Below are 24,698 nucleotides of genomic sequence, written 5' to 3' on the forward strand. Positions count from 1 at the left end.
TGCTTAGCATATTGAATGAGAGGTAGGATGCACTATTAATATAAAATAAACTGCTAATAAAATGCAATTTCAAAAAACAAAGAAATTCCAAAAAACAAAAGATATATTTTAAATCAATAATCATAGACAACAAATTTGGAATTTTTAGCTTTAGTAGTTTTTGCGATATTAAAGTAAACAATCAATTATTTGATTACAAATAACAAAAACAACAATAAAACCCCAATTTTTCAGTGCTTGGATATATTAGATGAAGTGGGGTGATGGTAGTGATGTACAAAATTGATAATAAAGCAAATCTGAACTGGAAAGCCAAATGTTTGATCTAATTTCAGGCTGGGTCAGAAGGTTCATTGAATCATTAAATGCCTAATGATTTCAGAGTATCTAGTATCGTGCAGTTAGAATAAGATGGAAAAGGAGTATTTGAGCTCTAAGGAAAATACTGTTGATGAATGGATGTAGCTATTTGTACTTATGTGTTTCTGTGGGGTGGTCAACAGTGGGTAGCATAGCCATGTGGTCAAGAAGTTAATTTCACAACTATGAGGTTCCAAGTTTGATTCTTTGGGCAGGTGTTATCTACCATAGCCTAGTGTTGACTAACACTGTATGAATGCAATTTGTAGATGGAAACTGAATGGAAGTTGATCATATGTATTATCATCATTGTCATCGTCACCATCTTTTTAACATCCACCTTTCCATGCTTGCATGGATCAGACAGAATTTGCTGAGACAGATGCTCCTCCTTTCACCAACCCTTACCTGTTTCCAAAAGAGGAGCTATGACAACCTCCTTAATTCCTCACTCTGGATTAGTTCATTTTTATCCGTCTTGAGAGGCTGAAAGATATAGGTCACCTCAGAACAAAAACTGCAAAGCATTCCATCCAATGCTCCAAACTTGTAATTCCCCTTGTACATTGATGCATATATATTCAACAAAACTGTCATAAACTAGAAACCCTTATAAATATTGCTCTGGCAAGAATCAGAACCACATTGAAGGAGTACAGTATCAATGTATGAAATAAAATGGCAACAAAACTACCATAAACCAAGGAACAAAGAATCTTTAACAAGTTCACTTCAACAAGAATGAAGGATAATTTAGAATAAGATCACAGGATATAAAAGATTCACAGACAACAAGCATATCAAGCCAAGTGGATATCATAATGGTTTTGACACCAGGGTAGTACCAGTCAAGTCAGTGGTGTTAACAGTATAAAAAGCATAAACACTGTCTGGCAATTAATTGACAAGGAAAAGGTGTGAAACATATATATATATATATATATATATATTATATATATATATATATATATATATATATATATATATATCGTTACCAACGTCGCCTTACTGGCACCTGTGCTGGTGGCATGTGTAAAAAGATTCGAGCAAGGTCGTTGCCAACACCGCCTGACTGGCCCTTGTGCTGGTGGCACGTAAAAAGCACCCACTACACTCTCGAAGTGGTTGGCATTAGGAAAGGCATCCAGCTGTAGAAACTCTGCCAAATCAAGATTGGAGCCTGGTGCAGCCATCTGGTTTGCCAGCCCTCAGTCAAAATCGTCCAACCCATGCTAGCATGGAAAGCGGATGTTAAACGATGATGATGATGATGATGATATATATATATATAAATATAAATGGAACAAAAATGCAATAGAGGGCATTAAAATGTTCAGACACATAGATGATACAAAGGCCAACAAGAGAAACACCAATTAGAAGGACAGGCAAAAAAAAAGACGGGTCATTCTCGGCAAGTCCCAGAAGTCACAACTATTTTGGGCAGTTACACTTGAGATGGTTTGATCTGGTTGCCCCCAAAAAAGTCTAGCATTAGACTCCTTTGTAAGAAAGCCAGCAAATGTGTACAGCAAAAAAGACAAAAAACAAACAAACAAACACAAAAAACGTTCAAAGTGGACTAAACCTTTCACATCCCACCAAACAGATAACAACGTCTTATGTGGGTGAAGACCTTCTTTAGCCTGGAGTGCTGGTGTTTCTCCTTTCCCTACCAACTGTCTTCAGCACATGACATTTTTATAGAGAACCCATTTCCCGACACCAGTCACTATTCAGTTCAAAAAAGGTTCATTCATTAGACATGACAGCAAAGAAGAGCACACATTCACCCTTTGTACATGATTAGACTGAGAAAGTTTGTGTAGAACCCATTGACCCAATTTGCTGACATTTCTGATGGCACACAAGTGTCAATGAATGGTTGAATGACCAAATCCAAGCTTCTCTGCTAGTTCCTCAAGTTACGATGGGATTTTGTTCCACCAAGGTTTGCAGGACATCCTCATTGAGCTCTACAGATTTTCAGGATGAGGCTGGTCTTCTTGGTTGTAGTTTCTGGCTTGGAATTTCTGGAACCACTGTGACACTGGCTTACACTTATTGTCCAATTCCTATATACTTCATTGATATTCCTCACATTTTCTGTTGCATTGTTGCCTTTATTGAACTCATAAAGCAAAATATGCTGAATATGCTCCTTTGTCACTTTCATTATAGCTTTGAAAAAATATCTGTTAAAATCGAACTGCTCTCTTCAAAACTTGCTCTGAGAATAAGGACAAGGTAAAATTACTACCGGCTTTTATAGCAAGTTGATGCAGTTAGTTTATCCCATCCCCCTCCAACTTTTAGTTCACGCAATTGAAAAAAAAATGCATCATTTATGAGATGACCCAATATATATATATATATAATGTATGTATGTATGCACACACACACACACACAAACACACACATACACACACACTCACAAATACCTTATTTTATGCCACCTTTGAATGAAACCTTGTCATAATGAAGCTTAATCTTTCTTGATTGGTATAAAGATTTATTGATTGCTGTAGGGTCATTTTGAATATCTGTATATTTCCTTCAATAATTGAAAAAATAATATAGATAAGCATAAAATAATGTTTTAGCAACCTCTGATAATGATCTTTTTTTAATAATGAATTAATAAAACAGAACTTGTTAATTTCATTGAGATATAGGTGTATAAATATGTATATATAGATTGCTATGGGAATAACTATTATGTGGAAATAACTAAAAATGGGTGTGTCAAACAAAAATACCTTGTGGTATATAGTTCATCAATTTACATTCCCTCTGTGTATTTAACGAATTTAACTATTTGATAAAGATCAATAAATAAAAACTAGACAAATAACTGGGGTTAGCCTAATTGACTAAATCCCTTGCAGGCAGCCTCAAGCAAAGTTGCAGTCCAATGACTAAATCCAATAAGAGTAAAAGAATATATATCCATGCAGGCAGACATATGGATGAATGGATAGGTGGACAGATGGATCGATGGAAAGCAGTGAGAACTGGATAAGCAGACAAATAAATATAGAAAAAGAGAGAAAGAAAAATAGAAAAACCTGTTGAGAGATAGATTTGGAAAGTGATAAATTGAGAGGGATAGACAGGCAAAAGTAGACTGAGAAAAAGAAAGGCAGACAGTGATAGAGAGAGAGAGAGAGAGAGAGAGAGAAATAGGTATGGAGAGGGAGAGGGATGCATATGAGAGCAAAATTTGAAATAAATGGCTAAAAACACACATACAGAAAGAGTGAGATAGAGAGAGAGAAAGAGAGAGAGAGAAAAGAGTGAGAGAGAGAGAAAGAGAGAGAGAGAAAAGAGTGAGAGAGAGAGAGAGAGGAGAGAGAGAGAGAGAAAAGAGTGAGAGAGAGAGAGAGAAAGGGAGAGAGAAAAGAGTGAGAGAGAGAGAGAGAAAGGGAGAGAGAAAAGTGAGAGAGAGAGAGAGAAAGGGAGAGAGAAAAGAGTGAGAGAGAGAGAGAAAAGAGTGAGAGAGAGAGAGAAAAGAGTGAGAGAGAGAGAGAGAGAGAGAGAGAATGAAGGATAGCTTATGTTAATATGGATTAGAAAATCAGTCCCATTCAAGACTTAGTGATTCAAAACAACAGTGGTCAGTCAGTGATAAAACACCAGTCTCGCCATGACATCACGTGAAAAATAGTCTGTTGATGAGTCATTCCATTCATTCTATGGAAAATAAGGCATAAAATTACCAAATGTTAAAGAAGAGATTGTTCAAAAAGAAAAAAATCACACAAGATTTTGAGAGGAAGCTAAACTCATTGATAAATAAATACCGATGTTTGTATTCATTTGTTAGTTTGTATGTGGGTGTGTGTGTATTACTGTATGAGATAAATAGACTGTTTATGTATAATTATGTGGCATGTGTTTGTATGTAAAGCTGTTAGTGTGTATATAGAAGCAAAGTGGTTATGTGCATAATGTATTTGACTACTGGCTCATAGGTGATAAGTTCACAACTGTTGTTACTGACATTTTGTTGTGTCTCTGGGCAGAGTACTTAATATATTATGCATGTGTCTGTTTACTTAGTTGTGTAGGGAATAGATACCAGACATTTCTTATTTCTTTATTGCCCACAAGGGGCTAAACATAGAAGGGACAAACAAGGACAGACAAAGGGATTAAGCCGATTACATCAACCCCAGTGCATAACTGGTACTTAATTTATCGACCTCGAAAGGATGAAAGGTAAAGTCGACCCCGGCAGAATTTGAACTCAGAACATAATGGCAGATGAAATACCGCTAAGAATTTCACCTAGCGTGCTAATGTTTCTGCCAGCTCGCCACCTTACCAGACATTTCTAAGACTTCTTAACTATGGTAGACTAACATCTCATCCAAAAGTGCAATTACCTCACTTTAAGCACTGGCAGAATCCTTTGTATGTGAGACAAAATGCTTAATATATATTGGCCTGCTTGCTTAGCCAGTGGGGTGGCATCATTTGAAGGCTAAAACAGTGCAAAGCACATTGTGACCAGCGATGTGTAGCAACATCTGATAGCCTGGTTTGTCACGGTGATCACGGTGATATATGTATGTATGTATGTATGTATTAGTGACAGAGACAGTATTAATGTCAACTTTAGCCAGTCAAGTGTCCATCATTGATAAGGCCAAGGTTGAAATCACTTGTTCTGGTGATCTTGGCAAGCTTTTTCTCTCTGTTAGCAATATGAAAAAAGAGAGCATTTTGCACCATAAAGCCAATATGAGAGTTTCGCTCATGGTATCTACCACAGTATAGTTTGTTCTAACTATATCACATTTGTGGAGGCATGTGGCTTAGTCATTAGGGTGTTGGACTCATAATTGTAAGATTGTGGTTTCAATTCCTGGATCAAGTAGTGCATTGTGTTCTTGAGCAAAACACTTCATTTCATGTTGCTCCAGCCCACTCTGCTGGCAAAAATGAGTAATCCTGCAATGGACCGGCATCCAGTCCATGAAGGGAACTTATATGCCATGGAAACTGAGAAACTGGCCCTTATGAGCTGGCATGGTTCAATAAGGAAGAACAAAGTATCATCCATGGGAATAAACATTCTTAATGGCATTTCTTCTGGATCCTTACATTCTGAGTTCAAATCCCACTGAAATCAACTTTACCTTTGATCCTTTCAGGGCTGGTAAAATAAAGTACCAGTCAAGTACTGGAGTCAACGCAATTGACTGACCCCACCCTGCACTGCCAAAAATTGCTGAACTTGTGCCAAAATTTGAAACTACTATTTTAGCTCCTGAGATACATTAAGACATTATTGATTATCGACATAGGCCAAATACTCAAATTTTGTTGATGCATATAATTAGTTAAGATCAATCCAGGATATTACTGGCACTTATTTAATTACATCCTGAAAGTTGAAAAACCAAGCTGACCATGTTGGGATTTGATCTCCAAATATAAAAGTACACAGCTAAACATTGCAAAACATTTTGTATGACGTTCTTCCAATTCTGCTAATTCACCACCATCCATCAAAATATGTATTGTCATCACTATTCTTGTTATTGCATAGTTGTTGCTAGTGGTGGTGTTGGTGTCATAATTGGTGTTATCATTATCATCATCATAATCTTAATCATCATCATCATCACCATCTTCATCATCATTTTGATATCAGTTTCCAACATTAACTTCAGTTGGGTGTAGCTTTCAGTATGGTATCTCTCCAGAGTCAATGAAATAAGTACCAGTTGAGTACGGTGTGGGGGGGGGGCAGCAATGTAATTGACTTAAGCCTTTCCTCCGAAATTACTGGCCTTGTGCCTAAATGTAAAACCAATACAGTATCTCTCCATGAATTTTGAGGCTTAATATTCCCTCAAAGCTGACATCTTTCTCACAAGTTTCCTTTTAATAGTCTAATTCTTGGTCGAATTCTACTATGGCTTCTCCTTGTCATCAATAAGAAACATTTTCTCTCATCATGTCCATATCAATACAGATGTCTCTCTGCATACATCAACCAACATTCACCTCTCAGTTCTAATCAACACCATCATCATCATCATATGACATCCCCTTTCTCTGCTTGCATGAGTTGAATCTGCTGTTACTACTCTCGAAGATGAATCAGAGATCCACATCTTATTCATACGATTCATTTTAGACTTAATTCCTCATGCCTTAATTAGACTTAATTTCCTAATGACAATCACTTTATAGAATGTACTGGATGCAACTTTTCATGGCACCAGCACTAAAGAGGTTGTCCTGACTTTCAAAAGACTAAAGAGTCCCCTCAATCCTTCTTTTAATAAAGTATACTGGGTGCATTCTTTTGTTGCACCAACATATGAGAAGAAAAGGATGAGAGACTCACAGTTAGAAGGAGTTCTTCTGTCCAAGTTCTGTAGCTTGGCATTTGTCCATTTCAGAAAGGAAGCAAGCAAGGCGGCAAGCTGGCAGAAACATTAGCACACCAGGCGAAATGCTTAACAGTATTTCGTCTGTCTTTACGTTCTGAGTTCAAATTCCGCCAAGGTCGACTTTGCCTTTCAGTCTTTCAAGGTCAATAAATTAAGTACCAGTTACACACTGGGGTCGATGTTATCAACTTAATCTGTTTGTCTGTCCTTGTTTTTCCCGTCTGTGTGTAGCCCCTTGTGGGCAGTAAAGAAATAAGAAAGGGAGCAAGCAGAGTATCTTAATACTGGCATAGCTCAGGTATTTATTGCTGAAATGATCTTCTCTTGGTAATAATAATAATAATAATAATGATGGACTCTCTTGTCGAAGATGACATATGAGTGTTCAGTTTTTGCTGGACAGCCCACTCAAATGATTTATTTCTAGTAATCAAATGTATGTGCTGTACATTAACTCTCACTCCCTCCATCAAATTAACATTACCTGAACAGGTACATGGTGTACTACATGTCAGATGTTGATGTCATCACAGAGCAATGTGAAATAAAGTGTTCTGCTGAAGAACAACACATCACCTGGTCTAGGAATTGAAACCATGATCTCGTGATCATGAGTGCAACACCCTACTACTAGGCTATAATACATCCCCATAATAATAATAGTAATAATGATAATTGTTACAAATTTTGGCACAAGGCCAGAAATTTTAAGGGTGAGTGGGTACTCAATTACATTAACCCCAGTACTTTACTGTACTTCATTTTAACAACTCCAAAAGCAGGATGAAAATAAAGTTGACTTTGGCGGGATTTGAATTGAATATGCAAAGAGCCAGAAGAAGCACCACTAAGCATTTTATCTACTGTACGAAGTTTTCCAACTCACTGCCTTCATAATAATAATAATAATAATAATAATAATAATAATAATAACAACAACCACAACAATAACGAACAGAAGTGAACTAAAAACCTAAATTACACTGACCTTGTTGTTGAATTATAATTATGATAACAATTAAATAATTTGTCTGTCATCCCATTTATAATTGGTCATTGATAAATTGCTTATAACGATAGACAGACATAATCACATTCCTGAAAGTAGCAATACGATGATCTGTAGATAATGTTAAGACATTCTGGCAAAACATTTCCTTGGAGAAAGAAAACTCTTGATATATTTCTCAAAGCATGAAATAATAATAATAATAATAATAATAATAATAATAATAATAATAATAATAATGATAATAATAATAATGTCCTGATGCTGTACCAGGCAGTGGCTCTCATGGCTTCTGATCTTAACTGATTGGAAGTGTTATCATGTATATTGGTTTGTCTTGGTATAAAAGATGGGCTACAGCAAATATTCTGCTCAATACCACAGATTTGCTTGTCAGATGTTTGACCTTAACCAGCTGAGCATGTCCCTTAGTGGCTGACGATATGTGCATCTCTGATCACGAGCAGAAGTAGTGGGGGAGCATCATAGCCATGTGTTGAAAGGAATTCTTTGGGGTTTGAATAATTCACCCCTGGAAACTTGGGTGTTTCGTTCAACATCCTTAAACAACCCTTATTCAGGGACCTTTTGAGCAGAATGGGTTACTCAACCAGAAGAAAATTCTAACTGGGCCCCACCTGCAAGATCATGTGCTGTTTATCTTCATATGAGATCACCATATTGCGCACATATGGTTGTGATGCATATGCCTAGTGTACCCTTATCAGACGGGTAGTCATGATGAGTATACTGGGCTTCGTATATTTTACCCCAGTGTCACTTTGATGGCATGCACTGCTCTCTCACTCAATAATAATAATAATAATGATCCTTCGTGTGGTATGCACAAGACCTGAAATTTGGTGGGAGAAGGCTAGTCAATTACATTGACCTGAGTGTTCAACTGATATTTATTCTATCCACCCTGAAAGGATGAAAAGTCAACCTCAGCAGAATTTGAACTCAGAACATAAAGATGGATGAAATGCTGCTATGCATCTTGCCTGGCATGCTAACAATTCTGCCTACTTGCCACCTTAATGATGGACTCTCCCATATGAGTGTTCAGCTTTTGCTAAACGACCTGCACAAATGATTTGTTTATAGTGATCAAATGTATGCTCTGTACATTAGCTCACTCCCTTAATCAAATCAACGTTGCCTGAACAGGTGCAGAGTGTACCATGTGTCAGGTGCCAAAGTGATTACAAAGCAACATGAGATGAAGTGTTTTTCTCAAGAACACAATGCACCACCCAGTCTAGGAACTGAAACCACGATCTTGTGATCATGAGTGCAACATCCTAACCTCTAGGCCAAGTGACCTCAGAGATATGATAGGTTAACTTGGGAAGTTAAGCAGTTGTGGTCGATGAAAAAGGTAGCAGTAGTACCAATAATTGTCATAGCCCTGGGAACAGTGAGCAAAAATCTCGAGAAGTACGTGGAACAAATAGGGGCTGCAATAAGGGTGGAGCACTGACAGAAAACAGCACTGCTTGGAACCACTTGAAGGCGCTTGAAAAATAAGACGTGTTACCTTAGGTCATTGGTAGTGACCAGCTGACACTGTAGTACATCTCCAGTGTTAGAAGCTGTGTAAAGGCAATAAATGATGATGATGATGATGATGATGGTGATGATGATGATGGTGGTAGTGGTGGTGGTGATGGTGAAGATGGTGATGATGATGATGGTGTAGTTGAAATATGTCACAAACATTTTAACTAACCTAAATTTTGCTCATGCCTAAACACTGCTTAGAGAAAAATTTTGTTTGAGATATATATATATATATGTACGCACACACACATATACACATACATAAAAAGAGAGGGGGCAAGAGGGAGGAGAGAGAGAGAGAGAAAGATGGAGAAGAAAATTATTTAAGAAAAGTTACACATGTGATTTAGTTGCAGACACCTTTGTGGAATGAATCCCAGGTGTGGATAATAGAGAAAATTTGACTCAAGTGATCATGTTGCAAGACTCTCAATAAACAAACCTATTAATGAAACCTATACTTATGCTACAAATACCAACCAAATTTCTCTCATATACCAACTCTCTTAGAAAATAGATATGAGGGGTGCTGAAAAGTTCCTGGTATCACTAAAGGCACAGTTGGAAACCCAACCTTCCGACTTCTTTTGCAGAGCTTAGAAAAACTGAAGGACTTCTGCATTAAGTGTATAACTCTGAGAGGGGAATATGCTGAATAAAATCATAATTAGCTGATCTTCCTGTATTTTCTTTAGTCCAAAGCCAGCAACTTTTCAGCACCTCCTTGTACATTGCATAATATAGTCTTAAGTATGCTATGCCAATAAAAAGAAAATTACACAAGCATTAGTGGAACACTCTTGATCAATGTTGGCCTAGGGCAAAAATAGACTGCTTGGTGTTGAACTGGCATCAGACAATCAGCTGGGGCCACTTGCTAGTTAACAGGCATTGTCCATTAGAGAAGTTTTAAATTACCTAGAGGTTCTTAGAATAAGGTTGTGTAGTTATATAAAGACGTTATTCTGTTAAACTCCAATGTCTATTATGCATTATCTTACCACTTCTCAATTTGAACTCTTAGTCAATGAAAGAAATATTGTTCTTGCTCTCACTCCCTCTCTCTATTTTACTTTCATACTCTCATTCTTACATAACATTTCTGTCTCTTTAAACTTAATTTGAGCATATCTTTTTTTTTGCAATTTTATTCATTTTATCATGTACACATCATCATCATCCTCATCGTTTAGCATCCGCTTTCCATGCTGGCGTGGGTTGGACCATTCAACTGGGGTCTGGGAAGCCAGAAGGCTGCACCAGGCCCAGTCTGATCTGGCAATGTTGCTACGGCTGGATGCCCTTCCTAACGCCAACCACTTCGTGAGTGTAGTCGGTGCTTTTTACGTGCCACCGGCAGAGGAGGCTGGCAAACGGCTACGATCGGATGGTGCTTTTTACTTGCCACCGGCACGGAGGCCAGGCGAGCTGGCAATGGCCACGATCAGATGGTGCTTTTTACGTGCCACCAGCACGGAGGCCAGTCGGGGCAGCACTGGCAGCCGTATTAAAAGTAAACCTTTGTACTATAGGCACAAGGCCTGAAATTTTGAGGGAGGGGGATAGTCAATTGTATTGACCCCCAGCATTCAACTGGTATTTATTTCATCAACCCTGAGATGAGATGAAAGACAAATTTGACCTAAGCAGAATTTAAACACAGAACATAAAAGCAGATGAAATATCACTAAACATTTTGCCCAGTGTACTAACGATTCTGCCAGCTTGCTGCCTTATACACAGAAATAATCCTTTCTATTTGAGGCACAAGGCCAGAAATTTTGAAAGAGGCTAGTCAACAATCCCAGTGCTCAAATGGTACTTATTTCATTAACCCCGAAAGGATGAAAGACAAAGCTAACCTCAGCAGGATTTGAACTCAGAATGTAAAGACGGACAAAATGCCACTAAGTATTTTGCCCAGCATGCTAATGATTCTTCCAAAAAACCAAAACTTTAGGCGTAATTACACAAGTGTACCTCCAACACTTTCTGAAAAATTGATGTCTTTTAATGAAATATGCTATAAATACATTTCAAATGAGGTGGATTATAATTATACCAGAATTTGTTAAGAAAAGGCTTTTTCATAGGTGGGATGAGGGGAATTTTGGATAATTCACATGCATCAACTTTGTTTCCTCATATGTTTTAATGATGTAGACTACAATTATGTTGAAAACAAAATATTTAAAAAATTTTTGAGGACTATTCCACACTTTCCCTTCAGGAATATGTTAAATGAATGTTTAAAAAAATTTTTTCCAGGTCCATTGCTTGCCAAATGGCCATAACAACAAATTCACCTCAGATTTTTTTATTTTTTCAAATTATGCTGGCATCTTTTAAAATTTCCTTTTTATTTAAAAAAAGTATTCATTTAAATTCCTAAAAGGAAAGGGTGGAATGGTCCTCAAAATTTTTATTTTCCACAATAACTGTAATTTGTATCAAAGCATGTGAGGAAACAAGGTCAAAGTGCATAAAATATCTGCCCCACCTCCTTTTTTTTTCACATAAAATTATGATATAGTTATGAATTATACAATCAGGAAATCTCATTAAGATATGTACATATTTTTCTGAGTTCTGGGGAAACAAAGTTAAGATATGTGAATTATCCGAAACTCCCCTTGCCACCAGCCCTCCTCCCAAAACATTTTTCATAACAAATTCTGATCATAATCATAATCTATGCCATCTGAAATGTATTTGGAGAAAACTTTATTAGCAATATCTGCTTTTCAGAAACTTTAGAGGAAATAAATTCGGGATGGGGTGTGGGTGGCCACAATTGTGTAGGCATGGCAAAATTTGGGTTATAGCTACAATTTATTAAAAGCTGCTCCTGACCTTATTTCTTTGTAACCTTTTTCAGAAATTTTGAAAAGATTTTTGAAGCTGTAGATTATGATTGTGCTGAAAATTTTTAAAACTAATTTTCTTAGTTTTTATATTTTGATTCAGAAATAAAAGGAGTCAATACCTTTTTAATCATTCTATTACTTACCTATAATGATTGCTCAGCATAAATTTCGATATTATTCATTACCAAAATGAAATTGGAAGGCATTTCCTTGCTTATGATAAGTTGAATAGGCATTAATGAACTTGACAAAAACAATACAGACTTGGAGTAGTCTAGAGATATCTTTAGACTTACTCATTTCCTTTATCTGGTACCATTATTGCGTGCTACTATTATGACTAAGTTATTTGAAAAGTTAAAAGTTATGAATTTCTTTTCTTTCTGAATAAAAAAGAAAAATTTTTTACTAAAAAACTATTTCTTAGACATAATTGTAATCTTTTTCTTTGATAATTTTCATTTGAAAAAAATTTACATTATTGAGTTATTTATGATGGTGTGGGGCATGCCAAGTTTAGCTTTACATCAGTGATATACTTTCTTATCAAAATTATCATATACTTTGCATGTTACATGGCTGATACAAATGTTCTAAATGGAAATAAGATATTAAGAAAGAAATTTGAAAGCCATGTTAGGGGAAATAAATACATATCAAAAAATATTTTTTTTTAAATATGGAATAGTTAAGTTAAGTTAAGGAATAATTCTTGATGGATATGTAAACCAGACAGTGTACAAGTAAGAACAGAATCATAATATATATGATTTTATATAAGTTTTTGCTATATTGTTCCAGAGTTGATTTTATCTTGTGTTTTCTAGTTTACTAATTAATGTATTAATATATTTGTAACTTTGTGGGTTAATGGGTAATCGTATATTTGCTTAAGCTGCATGATGTTCCCATATAAAACCAAGCTACCATCTTAACTTTTCTATCAATCTGTTCTTCCTTGTGTTGACTACCGTTTCCATGTTGAAAGTCATTAATGACTGCTCGGGGTGTTTGTATGCCAATGTTGCTGGACTGTGTTATTGAACAGTTTACAGAAAAATTTGTGTAGCAGTTTCACAAACCCACACAAGCATTTGAACATAATTTGTTGTGCTGCATTAGTATGAAAAGATGTTCATGCATTACAATATACACTGGGTCATCCCATAAATAATGCGGTTTTTCAATTGCATGAATTAAAAATCGGAGGGGAATTGGATAAACTACCTGCTATAAAAGTTGGTTGTAATTTTACCTTGGACTTATTCTTAGTGCAAGTTTTGAAGAGTGCAGTTCGATTTTAACAGTTATTTTTTCAAAGCTATAATGGAAGTGATAAATGAGCATATTAGGCATATTTTGCTTTATGTGCTCAATAAAGGCAACAACGCAACGGAAAGTGTGAGGAATATTAATGCAGTGTGTGGGGATCAGACAATTAGCGTAAGCCAGTGTCAAAGGTGGTTCCAGAAATTCCAAGCCAGAAACTACAGCCTAGAAAACCAGAAGATCTGTAGAAGCCTAGAAGATCTGTAGAAGACCAGAAGATCTGTAGAAGCCTAGAAGCCTACAGATCTAGAAGCTTAAAAGATCTGTAGAGCTTGACGAGGATGTCCTGGTAGAACAAAATCCCATTGTAACTGTTGAGGAATGAGCAGAGAAGCTTGGATTTGGTCATTCAACCATTCATCAACACCTTCATGCCATAGGAAAAGTCAGCAAGTTGGGTCATTGGGTCCCTCACAAACTTTCCAAGTCTAATCACATACAAAATGAATGCATGCTCTTCTTTGCTGTCATGTTTCATGAATAAGCCTCTTTTGGACCAATTAGGGACTGGTGATAAGATATGGGTTCTCTATCAAAATGTCAAGCACCAAACACTGGATAAGAAAAGAAGAAACACTGGCACTCCAGGCTAAAGAAGGTCTTCACCCATGTAAGGTGTTGTTATATGTTTGGTGGGATATAAAAGGTTTAGTCCACTTTGAACTTTTAAACCCAAACCAAATGATAACAAAGGAGATCTACTGTGAGTAGCTTGAGCAGCTTAAGTCAGCACTAGAAGAAAAATGACCATCTTTGGTTTCAAGACAAAAGGTGTTCTTCCATCAGGATAATGCTAGACCACATACAGTGAGGATGACATTCCAAAAGCTGAAACAGTTTGAATGGAAAATGATGCCCCACCCACCATATTCGCCAGACATTGTCACATCTGATTATTATTTATTCTGCAGTCTTCAAAATCATTTGGCTGGAAAAAAATAAGAAATCTGTAGACAAGGTCAGAACAGTACTGGAGGAGTACTTTTTACCACGGACAAGTGAATTTAGGAAGAAAGGCCAGATAGATGGAAGGGCATTGTAGAAAATGAAAGAGAGTATATTTTAGATTAAAAAAGAACTTTATTTATCTTAAAATAAAAGACGTATAAAAATACATTATTTATGGGATGACCCAATATAAAAGTAGTAAGATGGAAATAGCATAATGTGACACAACTGAAAATCTCTGTTTAAAGTTTAACACTTGGGCTGGTTTTAACTTATGAAGGTGCCATGTCATGTCTGCTTCTTCAATATCCTTGACTGAACATGCAGCCATTAAAACAACTATAGAGAAGGTGCAATTCCGAGCTCAACCCCAAACACTCTAAAACTGGTATGGGTGGGGAACATCATAACAACTTGGACAGTATTTTGCTAAATTGGCACCTTTCATGACTATATTTATAGGCTTTGTTCATGGAAAGTTCTAAACAGGCTAAATAACTATTGGACAAGATGTCAGTTGCCCACAAGATCAAACCAGGATTGTATTGTGGTCTTAAATTCATATGTGGCAAAATGTGAATTCCAATCCATGTTACATATTCCTATTTGAATATGAATATTTGTTGATTATATACTTGCATTTATCAAATTTATTAACATTTTTATATTCCATAAGTAAATATGTTTGTTATTTATCAAGTCTTTGTTTTTAAATTACTTTTCTTTGTCTAGTAAAACTTTGCCAATCCCAGTCAACCTCAAGGAGGCTCTACAGCGATGAATTTAACTAGTTGCAGATCCTATAGCATAAGTTTGTAAAGTGAGACCCAAGTTAAAAATTAAAAAATGAGAAAAAAACTCTTTATTAAACTATAATTATTTTATGGAACCAACGGCCTTTTTGAAAGACTAGTGGAAAGAAGTGAACTGTTATTGAAGTAATGAACTGTTACTGAAGTCAACTACATGATAGGGTTCCACTATTTATACTATGCAAAGGCTGATATTTTTCTGCATACCATGTTAGAAGCACTTAGATGATTAATTCTGGAAGACAATGGCTTAAACTCAAAATATTGTGTGGGGAATGTAAGGATTAAACCGAAAGCACTAAACTTAAATACTTTTATGTTCTTAAATTCTCTTATATTCAACATTTGCTACTTAAACATCTAAATTGTTCAAGATATATATTCATTCTTGTCACACAATCTGTTGTGACATTGAACAGTTGCAAGAATCAAATTGTCTTTTTCTTTTCCTTTTAAAACATTCCAGTTTTTAAAACACGAGTGTAACTATATCCAATTTCATTGCAGTTGGTAACCAACCTGATAGAATATACTATAATGCATCTTGACAGGAAGTAGCAACAATGATTTCAAAGCATTTAATGGTACTTTAAAGACTTAGTCTATCTGGTGTTTATCAAGTCCTTCCAAAGAAATTCGAGTCATGAAGTCATGATTTTCTTTTCACTGGTTTGACCAACTCTTGACAACACCTGCTCGCACTGATTTTGGGCCTGACTTATCTATGACATAGCAGCAATCATTGACTGAACATTCATCAGTTGACCCAGCACTTGATTACACCAGATTTTTCAACAGCAACCTGTTGAAAAATCTAGTACAAGCATCACAACTATCAGCAAAGGAAAGCATTTCTGTGGAATGAGAGTTTGATATATATCCTGTTGAGTTTGATCTTCCCGATAGAGTTATATCTTCAGTTGAATCTGTGTCAGTTCAACTACGTATTTAATATGAGTATAAGGATGACTAACATCAATCATTTTAACATAATTGACCTCTAGCTCATATCTATTGTTAGAATTAAATCGTCAAGGTAAAATTTCTTCGAGTTGAGACAACCAGATAAAAACTGTCCTATTGATCTTTGATAAGGCATCTGGTTAGTTATAGTGCAATGAAGGGATCTAATCACATCGAACAACTTGCCAAAAATTTCACTCCATTGTCTTTTTTCTGGCATATTTCTTGCAGAAAGGACAAGCAATATTAAGCTCCTTAGTGTTCCATTTAGGTGTTCTATCTGACTGTTGTCAGTAGTATCTAACAAAATAAAGCAAGTCTGCTCATTTACTGTCATTCATTGTTATTGTAATTTTTGTTATGGAAATTGTAATTAAGATACCCATGCTGGTGACACGTAAAAGCACCAACCAATCATGGCTCTTTGCCAGTCTCCTCTGGCCCCTGTGCTGGTGGCACATAAAACCCACTACACTCACAGAGTGGTTGACGTTAGGAAAGGCATCCAGCTGTAGAAATACTGCCAGATCAGACTGGAGCCTGGTGCAGCCTTCTGGCTTCCCAGACCCTGGTCGAACCGTCCAACCCATGCTAGCATGGAAAATGAACGTTAAACAATGATGATGACGATGATGTAATGCATATTTAAGGTGAATATAGTGTATTAGATCAACCTTATTTATCCAGAAAGTCAGACAAAAATTGAAGTCAGTATAGTACTATAGCAACAGAGCAATTGATAAATCATTGAGCCGTATCTGACAGGTTGCAAACATTTAATGTCAGATGTATTGGTCTTTTAGACATATTCTGAGTTTTACAGCAACTTTAAACATCTTGTCATTTATAAACTTGAGTAGTATAGTCCTGTAGTAATAAAATGTTCAGTTGACTCTAGTGTCTTGTAGAGAACTAAGAATTGCTCAGAGCTGATATATTCTCTGGTACTCAAGAGAGACATTAAGCATCTTCTTTTGCATCTTTCACTCATTGATTGTGGCCATGCTGGGGCATTACCTAAAAGGGTCTAAGTTGAGCAAATCGATGCTAGTGCTTATTTTTTAAGTCTGGTTCTTATTCTAGCAGTGTCTTTTGTCAAGCTGCTAAGATATGAGGATGTAGACAAACCAACACTGGTTGTCAAGCAGTAGTGTGGAACAAACACATACACACACACATACACACACACACACACACACACACACATGCACACATGTACACACACACATGTACACAGACACATGCACACACACATGTACACACACATATGTACACACACACACACGTAGATATGCAACAGGCTTCCACATAGTTTCCATCTACCAAATTTACTCACAATGCATTGGTCAGTGCAGGACTATAGTAGAGGATACTTGCGCAAGATGCTGTGCAATGGGACTGAACCTGAAACCACATAATTGCAAAGAGAGCTTCTTACCCATATAGCCATGTTTGCGTCTGTCATGGAAGCTGAGGATGTGTTTACATAAGAAATCAATAAATTCCAGATTAACTCAGGACATTAAAGGAATAATAATAATAACAGTAGTAGCTACAACATAAAAGTCTGTTATAAAAGTTGACCTTTCAAATGTCCCCATTTTCTTTAAGTGATCAGAAATGTGAAATGAAGACAACCTAGATAATTTCTATCTAACATTATTTGATGCTTTAGTCAACTAATGTTAATTAGATCAAAGTAACTAATTGTTGCTGTTGTTGTTGATTGGTTTCAGGTCATCCTTAAGTAAGAATTTGATCAAAAATACTCCATCTGCCTCTTTCCTTTATTTTTTTGAGACAACCGATGCTGGTGTGTTTACGTCCCCGTCACTTAGTGGTTCAGCAAAAAAGACCGATAGAATAAGTACTGGGCTTACAAAGAATAAGTCCCGGGGTCGACTTGCTCGACTAAAGGCGGTGCTCCAGCATGGCCGCAGTCAAATGACTGAAACAAGTAAATGAGTAAATGAGTATAGTGTACATAGGACTATATCATTGCTTGGGTCCTTTTCTTTTCAAGAAAGTAGAGTTTAATTTGAAGGAGATTGGGATGCTATTTCTAGTGGAATATGTAACCATGTAAAGGGTAAAGGTAAAGATCCCCTTCAGTCACAAATGACATGGGATTGCACATAGAAGGTTACCCTCCGAGGCACAAGTCTGGGCAAGGTGGTTTATAGAAGACCAGCAGTCGCCCATACATACCAGCCACCCCTCTCTAGACCACTGATGTTACCCAAGGAAAAACAAAGGCCATTACAGCTTGGCACCAGTGACATCGCAACTCATTTCTACAGCTGAATGAACTGGAGCAACACGAAAAAAAGTGTCTTGCTCAAAAACACAGCACACAGCCCAGTCCAGGAATCAAACTCACTACCTCATGATTGTGAGCCTGACACTTTAAGCACTGAGCCATGTGCTTTCATGTAACCATGTAGAAGCTCCCTTATTAGCCAAGGGAGTAGAGTGAGGAATTTGGGTGATGGTGCTGGGGCAAAATAGGATATAAATTCACACCCTTACATCAAAAGTCATTATAGGCTGGTATGAAAAGGCTACTGAAGTGTTCAATATTTGTTATTGTCCCTCACTTCATTGTCATCATCACCATCATTATCATTATTACCATCATCAATATCATTGTTATAATGATCACAATTATGGTTATTATGAACATTGTCACTATCCTCAGCATCTTTGAAATCGTTCTCCTCTTCTTCCCTCTCCACATCATTTTCATTGTTATCATGGCTTTTTATCTTTTTATCATCATTGTCGTCTTCATCATCAACTTTGTTGTCATTATTATGGTCTTCATAATTGTCGTTATTATCCATAATACCTTTTATCCTTTTGAAACGAATGAAATAAGTACAAGTCAAGCACTGGGGTCAATGTAATCGACTGGCTCCCTCTCCTAAAATTTCAGGCCTTGTGCCTAGAGTAGACAGGATTATTATCCATAATGATTTATGTGTTAACTTTCAGAAAAGCTTGCATATTTTCACTGTTCTGCTTACTTAATATGAAGAAGACATGCTAGATAGTCTCTTTCTTTGCCTGAAAATCCCAGTTTGTCAAAGTTATTATCTAGACAATTATCAAAACAACCAAATGTGTTAATGATTATTGCTACAAATGTAAATACAATTTGGGTAGAAATGCTATTGTTCAATGCCATTCTCTATGCATGGTTTCTTTCTCAATGATACATTTTCACTGGATAGCTGGCCTCTATAACAACACATAATTATGTATTCATGTATGATGTTTACAGTTATTCTGTATATAATTTAATGATAGATTAAGTTGATTTCATCTGTCATTATTGCATATGTACCGTAAATCCTTGAGTATAGTCTGCCCTTGAGTATAATATGCTGGGGATTTTTAGGGGATTGTACCTCTGAAAAACCTAAACCTTGTGAATAATACACACCCTCCTCTAACTTGAGTCAATGAGGTCCATATAATGTCCTTGGTTTGTAAAAATGTATACGGTAACGTCCTTTATTATCATTGTACATATAACATAATGCAAACGTGTAGCTTTTTGTGCATTTTGTTTGCAGAAAATAAAGATATAACAGTAATAACATTTAATAAATGTTGCTTATTGCAAGTTTTGGATGATTCTTTTATTGCTTAAGGTATTTTCACGCCCGACATCACAAAATGCATCTGAATAAACATTGCCGGACAGCAAATAGTATGCACTAGGGATTTTGACCTTTAAATTTTGGGAAAAAAATACGGATAATACTCGGGGATTTATGGTATGTATGTTTTCTGATATTTACTTACATACATATATCTACGTATGCTTATTCAGACGCATACTCACATACAAAACACACTTACACAAAACATCTTACTCAAGCCATAACATTTTGCTCATGGTTCCAGGGTCCTTGAAAACAAAATGCAGGTACCACCCCTACTTCATGACAAAATGATTAGCAATCTGGAGTGCACACAGATAAAACTAAAATTTCAAAGCAAAAATAACAACATGAAAAGAATTGAAGTAAGCAGTAAAATAACCAGCTCCAAGATTCCAGTTTGGTTTAGTCCAGATAAGATTTATCAAACTTGAATATCAGCAAGTTTTTTACTTTTTAGAATTTTAGTTCAGAATTGAGTGACAAGAGGGGTCAGAGAGTTAAAGGCAGTCTACTAAATTAATTATTTTGCACAATTCAAAGAAAACAAAAAAAATTCAAGAATAACTTTGATGAATTTTGGAAGTGCCAGAAATCTGACAAACCATTTTGAACATGTCAAAATACCTCATTACTAACCTGTTGGCACTTAAAGGATGATGAATTAGCCATATAAATGGTAAATAGAGAACTTAGCTTAGTTGCTGGTATATCCAGGCGTGTGCTATTGCCACACACGAACTTGCTAGATTACATTCAAAAGAAGGTCATTCTGCTACTGGCAAAGATTGACTCACCAATACACTATAATCATTGGTTTACAGACATGCTGTTTTACTTCCTTTTTATCTTATATCACAACTAAAATAGCCTCTATTTCTTCAAATTAGCTGGATATATATCCTTATTATCCTTATCACCCAGATGCACCTGACTTTCCTGTCACTCTTATAGTATTCCATTGCAGATCCTGCACTTAACATAGCAAATTTTCCACAAAACTCAAACAAAATTCACATTAGAATGGTACTTATATGTATGGGACTGTACTGCTGCTGGACATTCATACACCAAAGATTGCATCTAAAAGAGACTGTTGTAATAATTAACAATGATTCCAAGTCGGCAAGCTGGCAGAAATGTTAACATGCCAAGCGAAATGCTTAGCAGTATTTCGTCTGTCTTTACATTCTGAGTTCAAATTCCGCCGAGGTTGACTTTGCTTTTCATCTTTTTGGGGTCGATAAATTAAATACCAGTTATGCACTGGGGTTGGTGAAATCGACTTAATCCATTTGTTTGTCCTTGTTTGTCTCCTCTATGTTTAGCCCCTTGTCGGCAATAAAGAAATAAGAAACGTTAGCATGCTGGGTGAAATGACTAGCGGTATTTTGTCTGTCTTTACATTCTGAATTCAAATTCTGTCATGGTCAACTTTGCCTTTCATCCTTTTGGGGTCAATGAATTAAGTACCATTTGCATACTTGGGTCAATCTAATCGATTGGCCCCTGCCCCCCCCCCCCCCAAAAAAAAATTTCAGGCCTTGTGCCTAGAGTAGAAAAGAATAATTAACAATGATTCCTGCACCAACATAATTAAACCATTGGCTCCTCTACCACTACTATATTCACACCTGTTCTTCTGAACAAGCTAACACACTCACCCAGGTCTACCTGCTCTTATCCCCCTGTCATTCTTACTGTGCCTCACCTTCCAGGTTCCATATTAAACCAGTTGCTTCTACTCTGGTATTCTCTTCTCACCTATATTTTCTCTAACAGACATCAAGCTGCACACAGGCAAACAGAACATCAGCTGTCTCAATCTCTACAGTCCGAGAAGGGCCTACAAAGTTTATGGATGCTAACCCTACACATTTGACTAATATATATGTGTGTATTTTGCTACTGTTATTGTATTCATACCAAGGTTTCACATTATCTTTTACCTTTCTTTTTTCTTTGAATCATTGGACTGTGGCCATGCAGGGGCACTGCTTTGAAGGGTTCTGTTGTTAAATCATTCTCAGTACTTTTTCTTTTAAGCCTGGTATTTATTCTTTTCTACTCTAGGCACAAGGCCTGAAATTTTGGGGAGGTGGGGGCAGTCGATTAGATCGACCCCAGTATGCAACCGGTACTTAATTTATCGACCCCGAAAGGATAAAAGGCAAAGTCGACCTTGGTGGAATTTGAACTCAGAACGTAAAGACAGATGAAATGTCATTAAGCATTTCACCCAACGTGCTAATGTTTCTGCCAACTCGCCACCTTAAGCTTGGTACTTATTCTATCAGTCTTTTTTGCCAAATTACTCAGTTATGGGGACATAAACAAACACATACACAAAGGCACACATTCAAAAAGTACCCAACTAGTTTTTTCCCACCAAAGCTAACATTGTGTGAATAAAATCTTTTGGACAGATGATGTTACCCTTTCTGTGCATGCAAGAAAATTTTCCCACTGGTGGGCCTTGCCAGTTCCTGGCTATTACACTTAGAGTGCAGATGTGCAGTGCATGCTCGTTGGATTTTCATTTTTACTGAATGCACTGATATTGCAAGTTGTGCTCATGATACTGTAAATAAGCTTGTTTATAGCTTCCAACAATTTCTATGGAAGTCTACTGAAGATCATTGTGTCCAACATGAATATGGATTTAACTAAAGGTGCTAAACATATATACAATGATCTGTAAGTGCATATAGGGCACTTTTTTTAGGGTTTTATACACAAAACAGCATTCAACCTGGCTCTTCATATCTACACACACACGGGTACGTGCATGCACACGTGCACACACACATGCATACATGCCCCGACCCACCCACACATGCACATACACACACTCACACACATGCATACACATGTACACACACTCACATGCGCACACATTGTTACTGCAAAGGATGATATCATAAGGTAATTATTCTTTGCACCCCCCATAGCTGTTAGTAATATATAATCACAGAAGTTTGCAATTGCTGTTAAAACAAGTTATAATTACTAATACGTTATTATTGCAGCTGTAGATACCGTTGTCAAGGAGTTAATTATGTTGGTAAAGATTTGATATATATTATTACTTTAATTGAAGGATACAAACATGGTTCAGTGAGAGGCAGTTTTATTAGCAACACTCATCTTGACGTTTTACATTTCAGCAGTCATATTCTACACTTACTACTTACCAATATTTCTGAAACTACTGTTTCCAACTTGATAGTAGTGAGTGCAGTTTTGTGACACAGCAGTGAATTCTTCTTAGTAAGTTCATTTTGTGATCCAGTTTCAACTCTTTACTGAAGCTAGCTTAATTAATATTTTAATTATACTTCTAAATGTTCAGTTTAATATATTCATTGCATTCTGACAATAAATAAATAAATTCATTCATTCATTCATTAAATAAAAAAAAAAATTCTTTTTATACTATAAGGCTTCATTGTAGCTTGTAGCATATCTATACTATGTCTTGCAAACAACTTGCATATGCAAGTGCTACCAGTCAAACGCTCCGCATACCAGAAGCCAGCAAGTGTATGGGGTCATCAGGAGAGAATTACCAAATTAGTTAACACCACGGGCATGGCTGTGTGGTTAGGGAGCTTGCTTCCTAGCTACATAGTTTCGGGTTCAGTCCCACTGTGTGGCACTTTGGGTAGGTGTCTTCCACTATAGCCCCAAGCTGACCAGAGCTTTGTGATTGAATTCGGTAGGTGGAAGTTATTGCCGTGTGTGTATGTGTGCGTATAGCTGCTCAGTGCCTCTCTGAAAAAGAGAGAGGGATATATTTTTAATCTCAAGGTAAGCTCAAACAACACCATAAGTTTACAGTTCCATTCGGTCTGTGATTGGCCAAATAAACAGGCTCCTTCTACTATGTCCTTTTGTCAATTATATAATGTGGCTGTGACCATGTTTAATTGAGTTCCTTTCATTTCGTTTCTCTAAAGACACCCAGCTGGTAGTTTGGTTCTATCGCATTTACACTGGCATTTCTCACACAAGAACAACCCTTCTTCCACATGCACTAGCATAATCAACCAAACTCAATGCTGTCATCTTTCATGGTTTACTAGAAACACTTCTGTCAAGTCTCTTTCTATATACACAAAGTTCATCTAATGTCTTCATGCATTCATTGGCACTATAGACATCTCCATAAAACACCACTTACTTCTTTACAGAAATCTTATACAAGGCATTGACATCGTATGTAATCCACTGCTGTGAATAAAATTTACTATTGAACAAGTTGAGTTTTGTCTGTCTGTCTTTGTATACCAATCACCATTGAAGTCTGTCCATCTGTCTCTCTATACCAACTACCATTGAGTTTTGTCCATCTGTCTCTGTATACCAATTACTATTGAATGAACACACAGACACAGTACCAACAAGCTACTACTGCCAACGTCATCACTTCAGCCAGACTGTGAACACTCCACTGTTGCCAGTACTGCCTGACTGGCCTTCGTGCTGGTGGCACGTAAAAGCACCCACTACACTCTCAGAGTGGTTGGCATTAGGAAGGGCATCCAGCTGGGTTGGATGGTTTGACTGAGAACTGGCAAGCCAGATGGCTGTACCAGGCTCCAATCTTGATCTGGCAGAGTTTCCAGCTGTAGAAACTCTGCCAGATCAAGATTGGAGCCTGGTGCAGCCATCTGATTCACCAGTCCTCTGTCAAATCGTCCTCCCCATGCTAGCATGGAAAGCGGACGTTAAACGATGATGATGATGATGATGATATATATATATGA

At 36.7% G+C, this 24,698-nt stretch overlaps 1 long non-coding RNA gene across 1 annotated transcript; it reads left to right on the forward strand.

Annotated features, from left to right (window-relative positions):
* The first annotated feature begins 823 nt into the window (after positions 1–823).
* LOC118762134 lies at positions 824–20,051 on the forward strand. Its single transcript, XR_004997911.1, has 3 exons — positions 824–835; positions 1,214–1,216; positions 19,971–20,051. It is a non-coding gene; the product is annotated as an uncharacterized LOC118762134 (long non-coding RNA).
* The last annotated feature ends 4,647 nt before the right edge of the window (positions 20,052–24,698 follow it).

This window comes from Octopus sinensis, linkage group LG2, assembly GCF_006345805.1.
Source record: "Octopus sinensis linkage group LG2, ASM634580v1, whole genome shotgun sequence".
Lineage (NCBI taxonomy): Eukaryota > Metazoa > Mollusca > Cephalopoda > Octopoda > Octopodidae > Octopus > Octopus sinensis.